At 49.1% G+C, this 19,629-nt stretch overlaps 1 long non-coding RNA gene and 1 pseudogene across 2 annotated transcripts in view; both read right to left on the reverse strand.

Moving 5' to 3' along the window:
- Window positions 1–7,669: 7,669 nt before the first annotated feature.
- LOC134761713 (uncharacterized) lies at window positions 7,670–9,889 on the reverse strand (annotated as a pseudogene).
- A 6,462-nt stretch (window positions 9,890–16,351) lies between these two features.
- Window positions 16,352–19,629, reverse strand: part of LOC134761674 (uncharacterized) — a 48,515-nt gene continuing 45,237 nt past the window's right edge. Inside the window, exons 16-18 of one of the 2 annotated variants that reach the window (XR_010140648.1) lie at window positions 18,719–18,834; window positions 17,810–17,933; window positions 16,352–16,444 (exon numbers count right to left, since the gene is read on the reverse strand). This is a non-coding gene — a long non-coding RNA (uncharacterized LOC134761674). Of the gene's footprint in view, window positions 16,445–17,662; window positions 17,746–17,809; window positions 17,934–18,718; window positions 18,835–19,629 lie in introns of both variants that reach the window. The other variant, XR_010140649.1, reaches the window with a different exon arrangement.

Genomic DNA, 19,629 nt, shown 5'->3' on the forward strand with positions numbered 1-19,629 from the left:
TTAAAACTCGAAGCTACTGAGTGCGGATGGAAAGTCACCAGCTATCAAACCTGACAGTATGCAATGTGCACTACTTTTGAGGATTCTGAAAAGCAAAATGGAGAAGTGGGGAAGACCAGAATTGAAAGTATCACCCAGCCGTCTAAGAGATTACCACTTTCTCCCATCCAATACCACCAGCCAACCTGGAAATGGGCCCCACAGCACAGAGAAAGCTCCTCTAGTTCGGGCTCCAGGCATGTGAAAGGGAACTCCTAACAGCCAGAAAGAATATGGGGATCCCCCCACTTACCATCTCCCCCTTCTCTTGAGCCACAGTGCCCAGCAATCGTGTGCTCTCTCTGCAGCTATGGCTGAAATGAGAGTGCAGGAGCCAAACTCTGAGGCAGGAGAACTATCAATTTTTCCCAATCTCTATCCTTGGTCTCAAATGTGCAGGCAGTGGTGGAAAGACATGGCAGAGTGGGGTAACTAAATCCACAGTTTTCTGGACAAAAGAAAGAAAATATGAGCCCTTTGAGAACACAAAGTGTGAAAAAAATTGCTGAGGAGAACTCCAGAAAGCAATTTCTAGGCTTACCCCTAAGCTGCATATGCATGGATCTGACGCTATTCAGTACCAAAGGTTTCCAAATTGGAACTAACAGAGAGACCACTATGCAGGTCTCAGATCAGCACATACACGAAACAGATGGAAACAGCACTACGAAACTCTAAACAATATACTGACATTAAAGCCACAACCCACAGAACCTGTATACCAAACTTGGCAACACAACAAAACACTTTTGCTCTGGGAATAACTGTTTAGAAAATGAAAAGACAAGCTACGGAATGGGAGAAAATAATTGCAAATCACCTATTTGGCAAAGAACTTACATACCCAGAATGTATAAAGAACTCTCAAAACTCAGTTGTCAGAAAACAAACCACCCAATTTAAAAATGAGCAAAAAGTCTCAACAGACACTTTACCAAAGAAGTTATACACACCGGTGTCCCACATTTCCGTGAGAAGCCTTTGCTACATACTGCCCAGTCAAAGATGTTTGTATATTGAACATCCTTACAAGAGAAAGATGATAGCTCCTTCCACAGCAGAAGATAATTTGTTAACTGTCCAGTACAGTAAATATAATGTCTCCCTTCATATCAAAGGTTTGAAACATCTGTTTGCCACCTCTTATGAGAGCTGAGTTCCCTGAGCTCGGATTTCCTACTCGTGTCATTGCCCACAGGGAACTTACAGGGCAAAGGGTACTCCACGTGGACATGAGGCTGGTTCTACTGATGTCCTGTGACCTGTGTCCTCTTCTTTTGCCTCTAACCCAGGAGTTTCATGTCTTGGGCCAATATCCATGAAACCGTGGAGACTAACTTGCTACGTTTAAGTAGGGAGAACTCAAAATTCAGGTCCCTTGCAGTTATTGACATGGTGGCAAATAAGCATATGAATAGTTGTTCAACATTGTTCAGTCATTAGAGAAATGCAAATTAAAACCGCCATGAACTGTCACTCAAATCGATTAGAATGGCTAAAATAGAAAATACTGACACAGCCTTGGCAACGTGGCAAAACCCTGTTTCTACCAAAAAAAAAATACAAAAAAAATTAGGGAGGGATGGTGGTGCATGGTTGTGGTCGCAGCTACTCAGTAGGCTGAGGTGGGAGCATCACTTGAGCCTGGGAGGTGGAAGTTGCAGCAAGCCAAGATCACACCACTGCCCTCCAGCCTGGGTGACAGAGTGAGACTCCACCTCAGAAAAAAAAATAAATACTGACAATACCAAGCGGTAGCAGGGATGCAGAGCAACTAAAACCCTCATACCTTCCTAGTGGAATGCAAAATAGTACAGACACTAGAGAAAACACTTTTATGGTTTCATAAAAATGTATACATACAACGACCATCCAACCATGCAATCCCTCTCCTGGGTATTTCCTCTAGAGAAATACAAACTGCTATTTACTCAAAATTCTGTACATAAACAGTTATAGTAGCAATATTTGTGATGACAAAAAAATGACAACTAAAATATCCTTCAATGGGTGAATGAATAAACAAACTATGGTGCATCCATACAACAGAATGCTACTCAGGAAAACAAGAACAACAGGTATTAGTACACCCAATAACTTCGATGAAATCTCAGAGGCTTTCTGCTGATAGAAGCCAGCATCTTAGTTCCTTCTGGCTGCAGTAACAAAATACCATAAACTGGGTAGGTTATAAAAAACAGAAATTTATTTCTCACAGTTCAGGAAGCTGGAAAGTTCAAGATCAAAAAGTCAACAGATGTTGGTGTCTGGTGGTTCACTGAAGGTACCTTCTCCCTGTGTCCTCACATGGCTAGGCTCTCTGCGGTCTCTTATAGGTGCACTAATCCCAATCATGAGGGCTCCACTTTCATGAACTAATCACCTCCCAAAGGCTCCGCCTCCTAGTACCATCGCCTTGTGGATTAGAATTTCAACATATGAATTTGGAGGACACACAAAGATTCAGACCATAGCAGTCATCTTAAAAGTTTACATTCTGTATGATTCCATTTAAGAACTAGGGGTAGGAAAGGATGTGACTATAAAGGATCAACACAAGAAAGTTTTTTGGGGTGATGAAACTGTTCTGTATTCTGATTGTGGAGGTGTTTACATAAATCTAATAAAATTTTAAAATTCACAGAACATTATACTCCTTCTGAATCAATTTGACTCTACGATAAAAAAAAAAAACAAAAAACAAAAAACAACAACCTCAGCCGGGCATAGTGGCTCACGCCTATAATCCCAGCACTTTGGGAGGCCGAGGTGGGTGGATCACCTGAGGGCAGGAGTTCGAGACCAGCCTGGCCAACATGGCAAAACCCCGTCTCTGTTAAACATACAAAAATTAGCTGGGCATGGTGGCAGACATCTGTAATCTCAGCTACTCGGGACGCTGAGACACGAGAATCGCATGAACCTGGGAGATGGAGGTTGCAGTGAGCCAAGATCATGCCATTGCACTCCAGCCTGGGCAACGGAGGGAGACGCCGTCTCAAAAAAAAAACAAAAAAAACAAAAAAAAACTTGAGAGGCAATGTCTAGGTTGGATTAGGGAGAAGTACAGAACAGGAGACACAGATGCTGACCAAGAGACAACTACAATTAGAGGACTTGAGGTAACACAGTGGGTAGCCAGGCGTGGTGGCGCTTGCCTGTAATCCCAGGTACTCAAGAGACTGAGGCACGAGAATCGCTTGGACCTGGGAGGCAGAGGCAGAGGCTGCGGTAAGCCGAGATCGCACCACTGCACTCCAGCCTGGGCAACAGAGTGAAATCCTGTCTCAAAAATAAATAAATAAATAAGAGGTAACAACTGGGAAGGGAAAGACGACGGATGGTAATCTACCTTAGAGGTCAGATCTATAAGAGTTATTTAATGAGACTTCGCAGGGAGAGGGAAATGTAATTAGAAAGAACTCTCAACTTTACTGTTTACTTCCTCTACAAGGTTAAAGCCTCCCAAAGTCAGGATTTAGATCTAAGACACCAGCCATTTATAAATAGTAGATGAGGATTAGGTAGAAACAAAGAAAATAAGAAGTAGAAAAAAAAGAAGAAGAAAAATAGTCCTAAAATGTTAACCTGCAGAAACTTTAAAGACCATCTACGACGTCCTATTGTAAGAGATGAAGATACTAACATTAAGAAATCATAACTTATTCCATCAAAAAGATATTAAGTGGCAGAGACATCACTAAGCTTCCTTTTCTTTTTTTTGGAACACAGGGTGTGTCATTCAAGCTGGAAAAGCTGGAGTACAGTGGCGTGATCACAGCTCACTGCAGCCTTCACTTCCTGAACTCAAGCAATACTCCCACCACTCAGCCACCATGCCTGGCTAATTGTTGTATTTTTTTGTAGAGGCGGTGTTTTGCCATGTTATCCAGGCTGGTCTTGAACTCCTGGGCTCAAGTAAGCCTACACTTAGAATACCAAGTCCTGGGATTCAAATTATTTTGAAAGTCTAAGCTAATCTTCTCGCCATTATCATCCTGATGTCCCTTATCTTCCCTTCCAAGAGAAATGGGCAAAAGGAAATACCTATTTTTTCCATAGATCAATTAAGTTATTAAAATTTGTACTATAAGTATGATAACACTAGTTGATGTTACTAAAATGAACATAGTTTGGGGAGTCTGCCTAGCACATGTGCAAATACCTCCTGTGTATCAGGAAACTGTCCTCCGAATCCAAAAAGATAAGCTGGCAGAAGCTATGTTTGTATAATTTGAATGGTCCCCCAATTCAGGGTCACAGCTGATTGCCCCAAACTGTGTCAGAGTCTTTTGCTTCGAATTTTGGAAATGGGACTAAGTCGGGGCTGTTCTCTTAAATGATGGAGCTGTGTGACATGACCATCTTCCATCAAGTGGTCCAAGTATCAGGACAGTCTACAGAATGAAATAGACATACGCCAAGAAGCAGAGAAAGGTAGAAGGTCCTGTACGTCCTGAGTGATTTTAATCTCCCAGTTCCAATCCCTGACTAAGGTTTAGCTGCACGCCCACCCTCAGATTCTGAGTCATACCCCCGGTCCCCTAACTGCTTTTTTCTTTTTTTAATCAAGCTAGTTCCAGTACAGCCTATTATCTATGCCAAAAGACTGGTACAGATGCTCTTTAAGAGCTAGAAAAAAAATAAAGGAGTGCTCTGTGGATTACTTGGCACACATTAAAAGCTCAGCATGTATTAGACAGAAACAATAACAACAGCTTCGAGTCTAAGAAGACTGATTTGGTGTGGACCATAAAATCACAGAGATCAGTCAAATCTGCACTCAAACCCCAGCTCTGCCACATACTAGAAATGTGACTTTAGGCAAACTATGTAATATTTCTGAAACTCCCTTTCCTATCTCCCTCTCCAGCCTCTCTGCTCCTCTCATTCTCTATCTTTTCACCAAACTCAGCCTCATAGGACCTGTGCACCCATGACCTTCACTCTCTGGTGCTACAACTGTGATTATGTCACCTTACACTGCATAAAAAGACTTGGCAGATATAATTAAGTTGACTGATAATGGAAATAAGGAGATTATCCTAGATTATCTAGATGGGCCCAACAAAAGCACATGAACCCTAAAATGCTGAAGAGAACAAGGACCCAGAATGGCCAAAACAATCTTCAAAAAGAATGTAAGAAAACTGACATTTCCTGATTTGAAGTTACTACAAGGCCATAGGAATTACTACAGCGTGGTACTGGTACAAGGACAGTCACAGAAATCAACGGAATAGAACTGAGATTCCAGAAATAAACCCACACATCTTCTGTCAACTGATTTTCCACAAAAGTACCAAGACCATTCAATGGAGAAAAAAGAGTCTTTTCAACAAATAGTGCTGGGAAAATTGGATAGCCACGTACAAAAGAACGATGTTAGATGTTAGATGCTTACTTCATACCGTGTACAAAAATTAACTCAGAATCAATCAAAGACCTAAATGTAAAAGCTCTCAGAAGAAAATATAGAGGTAAAATTTTCATACTGGATTTGACAAAGGATTCTTAGATATGACACCAAAAGCAGGAGCAACAAAAGACAGATAAATTGTACTCCAACAAGATTTTAATCTTTGTGCTTCAAAGGACCTTATCAAGTGAAAATAGAACCCACAGAATGAGGGAAAATATTTGCAAGTCATTTATGTAATAAAGAACTCATAACCAGAACATATAAAGAGTTCTTATAACTCAATAATAAAAAGTAAGTAACAATTGTTTCAGCGGGTAAAAGATCTGAATGGACATTTCTCCAGAAAGAAAGGCAAACAGTCATGAGTATGTGAAAAGATGTTTCACATCATCAGTCATCAAGGAAACGCAAAACGAAACCATAATGAGATGCCACTTCACATCCAGTAGGGTGACTAGAACCAAAAAGTCAGAAATAACAAGTGTTGGCAAGGATGTGGGGAAACTGGAACCCTCATACATTGCTTGTAGAAATGTAAAATGGTACAGCCATTGTGGAGAAGTCTGGTCATTTCTCAAATGATTAAACAATATTACCATAGAAACCAGCAATTTCACTCCTAGACTAAGAGAAATAAAAACATGTGGCCACAGAGAAACTTGTATATGAATGTTTGTATCAGCATTATCCGTAATAGTCCAAGAGCAGAAACAACACAAATGTACATCAGATGATGAATTAATAAACAAAATGTGGAATGAAGTACTGATATATGCTACAACATGGTGAATCCTGAAAATATGCCAAGTGAGAGATGCCAGTTATAAAAGACCACCCGTTATATGATTCCATTCATCTGAACATCCATACCACGGAAATCTAGAGAAAACAGAAAACAGACTGGTGGTCACTGAGCACTAAGAGGGGAGAGGATGGGAATAAAGGGGATAGAGAAAGGGCATGGGTTCCTTTTTGAGATAATGAAAATGTTCTAAAGTTGGCTGTGGTAATGGTTGTCACTTAATTGTGCACTTTTAAAACGGAGAATTGTATAGTATGTGAATTATACCTCAATAAAGCTGTCTTTTTAAAAAACAGAAGAGACAGAATGTGAAGTTAGAGAGAGTCAAAGCACTATTGATGGTTTTGAAGCTGGAGGAGACTAAAAGCCAAGAAATTTGACTGGCTTCTAGAAGCTGAGAATGACTTCTGGCTGACAGCCAGCAAAGAAATGAGGACCTCAGACCTTCACCACATGAAAATGAATTCTGCCAACATGAGTGCGTCTGGAAGGAGACTCTCCCTATCACCTCCAAATAAAAACCCAGGCTGGCCGATGCTTAATTCTGACCTCCTGAGGTCCTCAGCAGAATACCCAGCGGAGCCTGCTTGGACCTCTAATCTACACAACTTAAGAGATAATAAATGAGTGCTATGGACTAGGGGCGATGGCTCACGCCTGTATTCCCAGTACTTAGGAAGGCTGAAGTAGGACGACAGATCGAGGCTGGGAATTTGAGGTTGCAGCGAGCTATGACTGCACCACTGAACTCCAGCATGGGCAACAGAGACCCTGTCTTTTAAAAAAATAAAAATAAAAAATAAATGAATGTTGTTTTAAACTGCTATCCTTTCCACTTCCCCCTTTGTTGGGAGAGGCTTTGCACATGCTGTTCCAATGTGAGGAATGCTATGCTCCTTGCTGTCCAGGTGGTGGTTTCTTTCTCATTGTTTAGATCTAAGCTTTCACGTCAGACTGTGAGAGGCCTTCCCTAGCCTCTGTGAAATACTACCTACCCCAACCTACCCAACCCTCTCCTCTGTCCTGGGCCAAATGCCACTTCTCCATGTCCTATTATTATTCTTTGGGAGGGGTAGAGACGGGTTCTTACCACGTAGCCCAGGCTGGCCTTGAACTTCTTACAGATGTGAGCCACCATGCCCAGCCTTCATGTCCTATTTCTTTTTTTTTCTTTCTTTTCTTTTCTTGAGACAGGGTCTCACACCCTGTCACCTAGACTAGAGTGCAGTGGTGCCATCATGGCTCACAACACTCGACCTCCCCAGGCTCAAGTGATCCTCTCACCTTAACCTCTTTAGTAGCTGGGACTATAGCATGTGGCGCCACACCTGGCTAAGTTTTATATTTTTTGTAGAGACAGGGTTTCGCCATATTGACCAGGCTGATCTCGAGTTCCTGGCCTCAAGTGATCCACCCACCCTGGCCTCCCAAAGTGCTGGAATTATAGGCATGAGCCACTGCACCCAGCCTCCATGTCCTATTTCTAATAAATATTTTTTATTTACTTATTTACCTGTTGGTCTGTCTCCCTCACTGCCAGAATGCAATTTGCTGAGGACAGAGACCTTATTTTCCTTCTCCACTGTTACATTTCTAGTGACTCAAATAGACCCAGTGTGGTGTTATAATATATATTGACTTCTGTCCACGGTTCCTGGCTGGTAACTACCATAGTGCTCATACTAGACTTTTTTTTTTTTTTTTTTTTTTGGAACAGGATCTCACTCTGTTGCCCAAGCTGGAGTGCAATGGTAAGATCTCGGCTCTCTGCAACCTCTGCCTCCCAGGTTCAAGCGATTCTCCTGCCTCAGCCTCCCGAGCAGCTGGGAATACAGGCCCCCGCCATTAAGCCCGGCTAATTTTTTGTATTTTTAGTAGAGACGGGTTTTCACTATGTTGGCCAGGCTGGTCTCGAACTCCTGACCTCGTGATTCGCCCGCTTCCGCCTCCCAAAGTGCTGAGATTACAGGCATGAGCCACCGTGCCGGGCCCTCTCTCTTCTATTTAAAAGGACAGGCACAGCCTTTGGAACTGAATGTCTTTCCTCAGGCCTCACAATAGAAAATGAGGAAAGTTCATTCTAACAACTGGCTGCCTTAAGAAACAGAATTTGGGATTCTTTCCCTTCCAGCTCCTGTTGAGTCAAAGGCAAAGGCAATAACCCAATAAATGTGGTGAGACAGTAAATGGAAACTGACATAAACACAGCAATAAAAGCCTACTTCCTTCTTGACAATCAATACATAATGGAACGGGTATGATTTTACACCATAAAAGATCAGAGAATAACAGAATTCGGGCTGAAGAAAGCTTAGAAAGAAGCCACAACATTTTCCATACCTTTTGATTTTCAAAACGATTCTTAAGATTTGTCGAGAGTATTTGTTTTCAATTGTTTCAGTGAGGCTCAGTTTGACCACATGTAACCAAAACAGAGAATTTCATGGAGGATGGTCACAGGATTGGCTTAGAAATGTAATCCTGTGAGCTGCCCCGTTTTATAAAGGATAAGGTTCCGATGGCTGCACCAAATGTTCCTTCTTTCAATGAGGCTGGGCCGAGTTGGGCTCCCAGCGGCTAGGGCATTTTTAGTCCATCTTGGTCTCTCACCTCTGCCTCCTGCTTAGCTGTCAGAATGCCAGGCGGCTGTGCAGCCCAAAGCAGCCCATTCCGTTTTAAACTTGCTCAGTTTGCAATCAGGTAACCCGCTACTGACAACAGAACCCTCAAGGCCTGTTTATATGCGGTTCTCAGGTTTAGGTCTAGGGAAGTTTCCAGGAAGCTTAGTGTTCGGGGAGGAATTCGTTTTGCTTTTGCTAATCAAAGAGACACAAAAGCACAGCCGAGTCCCGAAGCTGGCACACGGGAAATCGAGTACCACTGTCCCCTCACCACAGCATGCAACAATCATTTGGGGAGCGGGGAAAATGTCCCCACCTTCCCCGAGCCTGGGGCACCCTTCATCCCACGGCCCCAGCTAGTAGTGGTCTCGACACCACGCTCAATGCAGGCTCACATGCCAAAGCTGGAAAGGGGAGGTCCAGCCCCAAGTAAAGCGACAGAGGAAGGACACAGTGGCGGCCAAGGGCTGTCCCCTAACCCCAGTTCCGAAAGACAGTGTGGAAGAGCGTCAGCGCGGCAGCCCTTGAAGCACTCTGCTGGTCCGGCCGCGGCCCCTCCCCTGTGCACCCCCACCTGCTGTGAAGCTCCCCAAGCTCCTTCTTGCCCAAATGCTTTGGAAACTGCCAAAGGACACTCAGAGGCCAGGGAATGTGACAGGCAAGCATAAACATGCAGAAGAGATGGCACCAACATAGCAGGCACGCAGGGCCGGCGCTCGCAGGGGTGGAGGATCTGGAGCCAGGCCCCCGCCGCGGCAGCTGCGCCAGTGGTGCCAAGACCAAGCAGGCGGCGTCGACGCACACCGGGCACCGAGTCTGCAAAAGGGGCCCTGAGCGGACTGCCGGACATCTCGCAGACTGCGGGCAGCGATCGTGGCGGCCGCCTCCCCGGGGCTCCACGGCCGACCTGCCGCCTGCCGCGGCCATCCCCGGCCCGCTCCTGTCAGGCCCCCCACCGGAGCCCCAGAGGCGCCCGCTCTGCGCGGCCGCGCAGCCCAGCTGCATGGAGCCCAGCGCAGTGCCCCGGCCGGCCAAGCCAGCCACGGCGCGGGAAACCGCCGCCCACCAAGGCAAGGGCAGGAAGGAGATGGCGGCGGCCTCAGCTCAATATTTTTTTCTCAAAGGCATATCATAGTTTTAGCTTTGCTGCAGCCATTTCATCCATAATCACTTCCTGTGGCTGGGTAAAGTGATACACACATACACACACATGCGCACACTGGTTTAGAGAAATACAAAACGCAATGCCTAGACCTGAAATGTATTTATTTAGATTTGTTAGATGGTGCAATCAAGTAAATACTTGTATTATGCTTTAAGCTTTTAAGAAATCTCTTGTATCTAAAATATAAGACACCTATGTAAATGACATCCAACTGAGCCGGATCAGGCCAATGTACTGAAAAAGGGCCACCACATGTTGCTACAGGGCCTCACCCTGTTGGCCAGGCTGGTCTCCAACTCCTGGGCTCATGTGATCCACCCACCATGGCCTTCCAAATTGCTGGGATTACAGGTGTTAGCCACCACGCCCGGTCTAAATTCTCAACATAAATAATAAAAGCCAGAAGATAATTTGACAGTGCTGAAAGATTCTAAAGTATGATGGCTTTAAAAAAAAAAAAAAAAAAAAAAGCTGAAAGAAAAAACCTGCCCACCTAGCATCCAGTGCTCAGTATCTGTTTCCTTTAAAAACTGATGGCAAAGGTCTGGTGCAGTGGCTCACGCCTGTAAGCCCATCACTTTGGGAGCCCCAGGTGAACAGATCACGAGGTCAGGAGATTGAGACCATCCTGGCTAACATGGTGAAATCCTGTGTCTACTAAAAATACAAAAAATTAGCCAGGCATGGTGGCGCGTGCATGTAATCCCAGCTACACGGGAGGCTGAGGCAGGAGAACCGCTTGAACCCAGGAGGCGGAGGTTGCAGTGAGCTGAGCTCCTTCCACTGCACTCCAGCCTGGGAAACAGAGTGAGACTCCATCTCAAAAAAAACAAAACAAAACAAAACAAAAAAACATAGCCCAGCGCAGTGGCTCATGCCTGCAATCCCAGCACTTTGGGAGGCAGAAGAGGGAGGAAATGAGGTCAGGAGTCCAAGACCAACCTGGCCAACATAGTAAAACCCCAACTCTACTAAAAAGACAAAAATTAGATGGGCATGGTGGCGCGCACCTGTAGTCTCAGCTACTCAGGAGGCTAAGGCAGGAGAATCACTTGAACCCAGGAGGTAGGGGTTGCAGCGAGCCAAGATTGCGCCACTGCATACCAGCCCAGGCGACAGCAGGTGACTCCATCTCAAAAAAAAAAAAAAAAAAGATGGCAAAATAGACATTTTCAGATGAGGAAAAAAACATTGTTATGGGAAGACATCCACTGGAAGAAATACCAGGGGGAGCTCTTCAAACTGAACGGAAAATTACCCTACCCCAACTGAAACACAGAGATGCAGAGGAAACCTGGCCCAAAATACAACTTTTATATCCACTGGGTAACACAAAAATTTGTGTGACTCACTTTATTGCAGTGATGTGGAACCAATCCCGTAATATCTCCAAAGTATGCCTGTAATATTTTACAGCAGCCCTAGGGAAAAAAAATATACCTTCCAATAAGAATTGTTAAAAACTCTACAAATAATTAGAAGAAATGAGTTTTCCACAAATTTACATCGAACTGTGGGTTCACAGCATCATTCATTCTTTACAAATAGGGCAATCATACACTCCAGTTAGCAAGCAACAGTCCTGGCCTAAAAGCACCCCCTTTGATTCTCAAAAGTGACCTCCTTTGGATAATAAATTGCATGCTCATTCTATGTATGAACCTACTTAGAATACCCTTCTGTCTGTTCACCTTCAAATCCTACTCTGTTCAAGGATCAAGTGACATCTGACTCCATCTTCCCCACTAACAGGATAATTTTCCCTCCAGTTCCTGTAGCTTTTCATAAATACAGCCATTATAATACTCATGTCCTATTACAATTACTTGCTTACATATCCACCCCATGCTCTCAGCCACTTAGCACAGTGCCAGGAACTGAGCAGTCAACAGTGCCTGGAGAGGCTGCCGGAAAGGGAAAGGTGGGCCTCAGGAGGCCGCCGCGAGGCACGAGATGAGCCTCTTTAAGAGGCCCTCAGCAGGCGGGAGCCAGGTTTGCCGGGGCTGCCGCGAGGCAGGCGCAAACGTGGCCTGGGGAGGCTGACGTGAGGCCACCGCTGGGCCGGGAGAGGCCGTTGTCAGCCAGGAGCCGGGTCTCTCCCAGCCGTCGGGAAGCCGAAGGTGGGCCTGGAAGGTCTGACGTAGGGAAGCCTGGGGCCTACAAAGGCTGCCAGGAGCTGGGCCGAACGTGCTTGTCGTGAGTCAGAACTTGGGCCGATGGACGCGGCCGGGAGGGAGAGCCGGGCCTGGAGAGGCCGACTGGAAACAGTTCTGGGCCTGCAGAGGATGCCGAGAGGCAAGAGCCGGGCCTGGAAAGAGGCCGCCCACGGGCAGGAGCTGGGCCTGAGGCGGCCAGGCCGAGGCATGAGCTGGGCCCGGAGGGACCAGTGTAGGGCAGAGGCCGTGCCCCTAGGGGCCTATGCCAGGCAGGAGCTGGGCCTGGCGAGGCCGACTTCGGGACGCCTCGGGTGGGCCCGCACGGGCCATCAGCAGGAGGCAGGAGCTGGGCCCAGAGGGGCCGACATTGAGGAAGGGAGCCTTGGGCCAGGAGACGCCATTGGGCTGGGCGGGAGCCAGGCCTGGAGAGGCCGCCGCGAGGCACGAGCTGGGCCTGGAGGGGCCCGCGTGAGGCAGGAGCTGGGCTTGTGGAGGCTGCCGGGAGGCCGGCATGAGTGTGGCCGGGGAAGGCCGCCGAGAGGCGAGAGCTGGGCCCGGAAAGGCCGCCGCGAGGCAAGAAGCGGGCCTGGAGAGCTGGACCGGAGGAGGCTTCGGGCCTACGAAGGCCGCCGGGAGCTGGCCAGGAGCCGAGTCACAGAAGGCTGTTCGGAGGCAGGAGCTGAGCCTGCGGGCGCGGCCGCGAGCAAAGAGCTGGGCCCGGAGAGGAGGCCGGGAGGTGGCCACTGGGCCGGGGGAGGCCGACTTGAGGAAGTTCTGGGCCTGGAGAGGCCGCCGGAAGGGAAAAGCTGGGCCTAAGGAGGCCGCGGCGAGGCACGAGCCAGGCCTAAACAGGCCATGGGGATGCAGGAGCCGGGCCTGCAGAGGCTGCCGCAAAGCAGGAGCGGGGCCTGGGGAGGCCGTGGCGAGGCACGAGATCAGGCTAAGCTGGCCATCGGGAGGCACGAGCTGGGCCTGTCAGGGCTGCCGTGACGCAAGTGGAAACGTGGCCCGGGGAGGCCGACACAAGGCAAGAGCTGGGCCCGGAGAGGCTGCTGTCAGGCAGTAGCTGTGCCTCTCCAGGCCGCTGGGGAGCCGAAGGCGGAGCCTGGAAGGCCTGACTTAGAGGAACCTGGGGCCTACAAAGGCTTCCAGGAGCTGGGCAGGATGTGCTGAACGTGGCTGTTGCGAGGCAGGAGCTGGGGTGGCAGGGACAGCCGGGAGGGAGAGCTTGGCCTGGAGAAGCCGACTGGAAACAGTTCTGGGCCTGGAGAGGATGGTGAGTGGGAAGAGTTGGGCCCGTGGAGCCTGCCAACAGCCAGGGCAGGAGCTTGGCCTGAGGCGGCCACGCTGAGGCAAGCGCTGGGCCTGGTGGGGGTCCACTGTGAAGAGGCAGAGGCCGTGCCTCTAGGGTCCTACGACATGGAGGAGCTGGGCCTACCGAGTCCCACTTCAGGACAGTTCGGGCCCGCAGAGGCCATCAGTGGGGGGCAGTAGTTGGGCCCTGGAGGAGCCGACTTGAGAAAGCCTTGGACCGGGAGATGCCAACGGTGTGGGCGGGAGCTGGTTCTGGAGATGCCACCGTGAGGCGTGAGCTAGGCCTCGAGACCCCAGTGAGAGTCAAGGCACTGGGCTCGTTGATGCCTCCGCCAGGAGGCCGGCAGGAACACAGCCGCAGAAGGCCGCCGTGAGGTAAGAGCTGGGCCTGGGAAGGCCGCTGCAAGGCCAGAGGTGGGCCTGGAGAGCTGGCCTGGAGGAGGTTTCGCGCCTAAGAAGGCCGCCAGGAGCTGGGCACGAGCCGAGTCAAAAGCGGCTGCCTGCATGCAGGGGCTGGGCCTGGAAAAGAGGCCGAGAGGCAGCCCCCAGGCCAGGGGAGGCTTGCAGACTTGGGCCTGGAGAGGCCGCCACGAGGGAAAAGCTGTGCCTTTGAAAAAGGCCATGGAGAGGGACGAGCTGCGCCTAAAGAGGCCATTGGGACGCAGGAGCCGGGCCTGCGGAGGCCGCCGAAAGGCAAGAGCCTGGCCTGGTGGAGGCCGCGGTGAGGCATGAGATGAGCCTAAAGAGGTCATCGGGAGGCAGGAGCCGGGCTTGTCGGGGCTGCCGTGAGGCAGGCGGAAACGTGGCCCAGGGAGGCCGACGCAAGGCAAGAGCTGGGCCCGGAGAGGCCACTGTCAGGCAGGAGCTGGGCCTCTCCAGGCCGCCGGGCAGCCGAAGGCGGGGCCTGAAAGGCCCGACTTAGAGGAGCCTGGGGCTTACAAAGGCTGCCAGGAGCTGGGCAGGAGCTGGGCCGAACGTGGCTGTTGCGAGGTAGGAGCTGGGCTGGCAGGTGCAGCTGGGAGGGAGAGCTGGGCCTGGAGAGGCCGGCTGGAAACAGTTCCGGGCCTGGAGAGGTAGTGAGAGGCAAGAGCTTGGCCCATGGAGGCTGCCAACAGGCAGGGCAGGGGCTTCGTCTGAGGTGGCCACGCTGAGGTAAGAGCTGGGACTGGGGGGTTCCACTGTGAGGAGGCAGAGGCCGTGCCTCTAGGGGCCTACGACAGGCAGGAGCTAGGCCCAGCGAGGCCGACTTCAGGACACTTTGGGCCTGCACAGGCCATCGGCGGGGGGCAGGAGCTGGGCCCTGGAGGGGCCGACTTGAGAAAGCCTTGAGCCGGGAGATGCCGTCGGGGTGGGCGGGAGCTGGGCCTGGAGACGCCACTGTGACGCCTGAGCTGGGCCTAGAGAGGCCAGTGTGAGGCAGTAGCTGGGCTTGTTGAGGCTGCCGCGAGGCCGGCTAGAAAATGGCCGGGGAAGGCCACCGTGAGGCAAAAGCTGGGCCTGGGAAGGCCGCTGTGAGGGGAGAGTGGGGATGGAGTGCTGGACTGGAAGAGATTTCAGGCCTATGAAGGCCGCCAGGAGCTGGGTAGGAGCCGAGTCAAAAGAGGCTCTTTGGAGGCAGGAGCTGGGCCTGTAGGCACAGCTGCAAGAGAGGGCTGGGACTGGAGAGGAGGCCGGGAGGCAGCAACTGCGGTGGGGGAGGCCGACTTGAGGAATTTCTCGGCCTGGAGAGGCCACCAAAAGGGAAAAGCTGGGCCTAAGGTGGCCGTTCTGAGAAATGAGCTGGGCCTAAAGAGGCCATCAGGATGATCAGGACGTAGAGCTCGGCCTCTGCTGCAGAGGCTGCTGAAACGCAGCAGCTTGGTTTGGCGAGGCCACGGTGAAGCATGAGATGAGCCTAAAGAGGTCACTGGAAGGCAGTAGCTGGACCTGTCAGGACATGGCGTTCAGGTGGTTATGCGAGCGATGGGGAGGGGCTATAAATACAAACGAATTTTCCCCTTACTTGTCTGCTGCTCACCACCAGCTCTGTGGCCCTGTGGTGGAGACCCCTGCTCAGGTGCATTTGAAAGGTTCCGTCCCATGCCATTCTTCAGAGTCATCTTTATTGCCACAGTGGTGAAGAATAGCATCCGTTAGCTTGCATGGCATATGCCTCGGCTAGCGTTTCATCACAATAAACAGTAAGTGGTGGTAGCTTCACTCGTGAGGTCACTTCCTGGAAATCACCAGCATCCCATGTCCCATTGGCAAGAAACTCAGCACTGCTCCTTGGATAACCAAACCAAGGCTGAAATCCCATGTATATGTGTCTATCTCCTGGTACGCTTCCTAGCATCAATTCTGTATTTCTAGGAGTCCCATCAAAACATATAAACCGCTCAAAAGTTTAAACTGGAATGCGCACAGTGGCTCACACCTGTAATCCCAGCATTTTGGGAGGCCAAGGCGGGTGGATTACTTTGAGCTCAGGAGTTGAGACCAGCCTGGGAAACACGGCAAAACCCTGTCTCTACAAAAAGCACCAAAAAAAGCACAAAAATTAGCCAGGCGTGCTGGCACATACCTGTAATCCCAGTTACTTGGGAGGCTGAGGACGGAGAATTGCTTGAGCCTTCGAAGTGGAGGTTGCAGTGAGCAGAGATCGCGCCTCTGCACTCCAGCCTTGGTGGCAGACTGAGACCCAATACCAAAAAAAAAAAAAAAAAAAGTAACTTTAATATAAAAAATATTAATTATAACACAGGATCAGCAAAATGAGTGACACACTAGCACAAACTACAGACAACTCTAGAGAATACAAAACTAGCAGAGGCCAGGCATGGTGGCTCATGCCTGTAATCCCAGCAATTTGGGAAGCCTAGGTAGGAGGACTGCTTGAGGCCAAAAGTTGGAGACCAGGCTGGGCAACTTAGTGAGACACTGTGTCTACCAAAAAAAAATAAAAAAATTAGCCAGGTATGGTGGTGGTGCACACCTGTAGTTCCACCTACTTGGGAGTCTCGGGTCGGAAGATCCCTTGAACCTGGGAAGTCTAGGCTGTAGTGAACCAAGATCATGCCAGTACACTCTAGCCTGGGCAGCAGAGTGAGACCCTGTCTTAGGGAAGGGGAGGGGAAGGGAGGAGAGGGGAGGGGAAGGGAAAGGAGGGGAGAGGAATGCTAATCCCCCTATAAGAATCTTCAATTCTCCTGCCCTCTCTGGAACCTCACTTGTCAGTTCTTCCTCCCACTTCCCTGTATGTTTAACCTGTCCCCTGCTTTTAAGCTCCTTCCCACCAGCATTTAAATTACTCAAACTTCTTCTATTTTAAAAAACTCTCCCTAAACTCAGTGTGTTCCCTGCTTTAGGTCTCCAGCACACCCACTGAGCCATCTGCTCCCCCTGGTGCCTTCTCCACACAGCAGCCTGAGCCATGTCTCTAATACGTGAATCTCATCACGTTACTCCCCGGTTTACATCACTTCTCTTTGCCTTTGGGATTAAGTCCAAACTCCTTAACAGGCCCTGCTCTGCCCTGCCTTGCAAGGCAGCCTCCCTGCTTGCCCCTCTCCATTTTACCTGCTGTGGAGTCCAACTGAGCCTCATCTGCCCCTTGAATGCCCACTCTCTCTCTCCTCTGGGAGCCTGCGAAGTGGGTGATGCCCTCTGCTTAGAATACGCTTCCCCTTATCCACTCTCTTCCTGGCTAGCTTCAGCTCCTCTGTCACTTGTCCGCGTTAGCACCACCTCCTCCTGGAAGTCTTCCTTGACTCCCCAGATTCTCAGAAGCATGGGAAGCGAGGTGCTCCTCCCATAAATGAATGGAGATTAGGGAGTGTGTGTTATTCATGTTTAATTCACCAGTGCTTACCTCAGTACCTGGCGCAAAATAGTCACGGTGGTGGCCAAAGTATCGTGGTGGTGGCCAAAGTAATGACCCCCCACCAACTGCTCATGTCCTATGTTACACCGCACAATTACATAGGAAGGGGGAATTAAGAGTACAGATGGAATTAATGTTGCTAATCAGCTGACCTTAAAACAAGATTATCCTGCAGTATCTGGGTGAGCCTATGTAATTACAAGGGTTCCTTAAATGTGGAAGAGGGAGGCAGAAGGTTAAGAACCAGAGACATTGGGCATAATGGCTCATGCCTGCATTACCAGTACTTTGGGAGGCCAACACAGGAAAATCCCTTGAGTGCAGGAGTTCAAGGCCGGCCTTGGCAACATAGCAAGGCCCATCTCTACAAACAAACAAACAAACAAACAAACAAAAAGTCAAAATTCACCGAGTGTCATGGCACTAACCTGTAGTCCCAGCTACTGGGAAGGATGAGGTGGGAGGATCGCTTGAGCCTGGGAGTCTGAGGTTACAATGAGCTGTGATTGGACTACTGAACTCCATCCTGGGTGACAGAGCAAGGTCCTGCTTCTAAAGAAAAAAACAAAAGGACATTGGAATCAGGGTCCCCTCCATCCTAAGGTGCCTACAAGACATCTCTCTCCGCAAATGAGTGAACATCATCCTCCAGCTCCTCACAGAGTGGAGCAGCAGGAAAACTCCCTCACCTCATTTCTGTGCTGCTTGGGAGGCCTGGACAGCTCAATGACCAGCTCCTTGTGGAAGAACCAATTGGGAAATGGCTCGAGTTGAGCTAAGGAGAATTTGGTTCTTACTTATGGTTCTCAATAGGCAAGGTAGGGGCCAGGCATGGTGACTCATACCTGTAATCCTTGCACTTCGGGAGGCCAAAGTGAGAGGATCGCTTGAGGCCAGGAGCTCAAAACCAGCCTGGGCAACATAGCAAGACCCCGGTGGCATGCACTTGTGGTCCCCACTACTTGGTAGGATGAGGTGGGAGGACTGATCACTTGATCCCAGGAGTTTCAGTCTGCAGTGAGCCATGATGATACCACTGCACCCCAGCCTGGCTGACAGAGCCGGACCGTGTCTCAAAAAGTGAAAGAGACTATACGCAGGCAACCACACATCTGGCTAATTTTTAAATATTCTGTTGAGATGATGTCTTGCTAGGTTGGTCTAAAACTCCTGGCATCAGGCCAGACATAGTGGCTCACGCCTGTAATCCCAGCATTTTGGGCGGCTGAGGCGGGGGGATCACCTGAAGTCAGGAGTTTGAGACCAGCCTGACCAACATGGCAAAACTCCGTCTCTACTAAAAATACAAAAATTAGTCGGGCAGTAGTGACATGTACCTGTAATCCCAGCTATTCAAGAGGCTGAGGCAGGAGAATCGCTTGAACCTGGGAGGTGAAGGCTGCAGGCAGCTGAGATCGCACCACTGCACTCCACCCTGGGCGAGAGTGAGATTCTGTTTCAAAACAAAACAAAACAAAACCTCCTGGCATGGAGAGATCTTCCTGTCTCAGCATCCAAATGCCCTGGGATTATATTTTTTGTTTACCATAACTGAAAACACTTGTTCTTATACTGCTTTAAGGTATAAAGAAAAAAAAATGGACAATAACAAATGTTGGTGAAGGCCAGGCATGATGGCTCAGCCTGTAATTACAGAACTTTGGGAGGCTGAGGTGGGCAGATCACTTGAGGCCAGGAGTAAGAGACCAGCCTGGGCAACATGGTAAAACCCCATCACTACACAAAAATATAAAAATTAGCCAGGCATGATGGCGTGTACCTGTAATTCCCAGCTACTCAGGAGGCTGAGATGAGAAGATCATTTGTGCCTGGGAGGTCAAGGCTGCAGTGAACTGTGATGGCATCACTGTACTGCAGCCTGAGAGACAGAGCAAGCCCCTGTCTAGAAAAAAAAAATAATGTCAGTGAAGATGTGGAGGAACTGGAACCCACATACATCACTGGTGGGAATATAAAATGGTGTAACCACTTTGGGTATTTCTTTTCTTGTCATTTTAATTGGATTTTTTTAAGAAAAATCAAGACAGGGTCTCACTGTCTTGCCCAGGCTGGTCTTGAACTTGTGTGCTCAAACCATCCTCTCAAATGAGCCTCCCGAGTAGCAGGGATTACATGTGTGAGCCATTGCACCCAACCAGTGTAGCCACTTCAGAAAACTGTCTGGCAGTTTCTCAAAAGGTTAAATGTAAAATATAATGTAACAATTTCACTCCTAGGCATATATCCC

Source organism: Pongo abelii, chromosome 6 (genome assembly GCF_028885655.2).
Source record: "Pongo abelii isolate AG06213 chromosome 6, NHGRI_mPonAbe1-v2.0_pri, whole genome shotgun sequence".
In the NCBI taxonomy this organism is placed as follows: Eukaryota; Metazoa; Chordata; class Mammalia; order Primates; family Hominidae; genus Pongo; species Pongo abelii.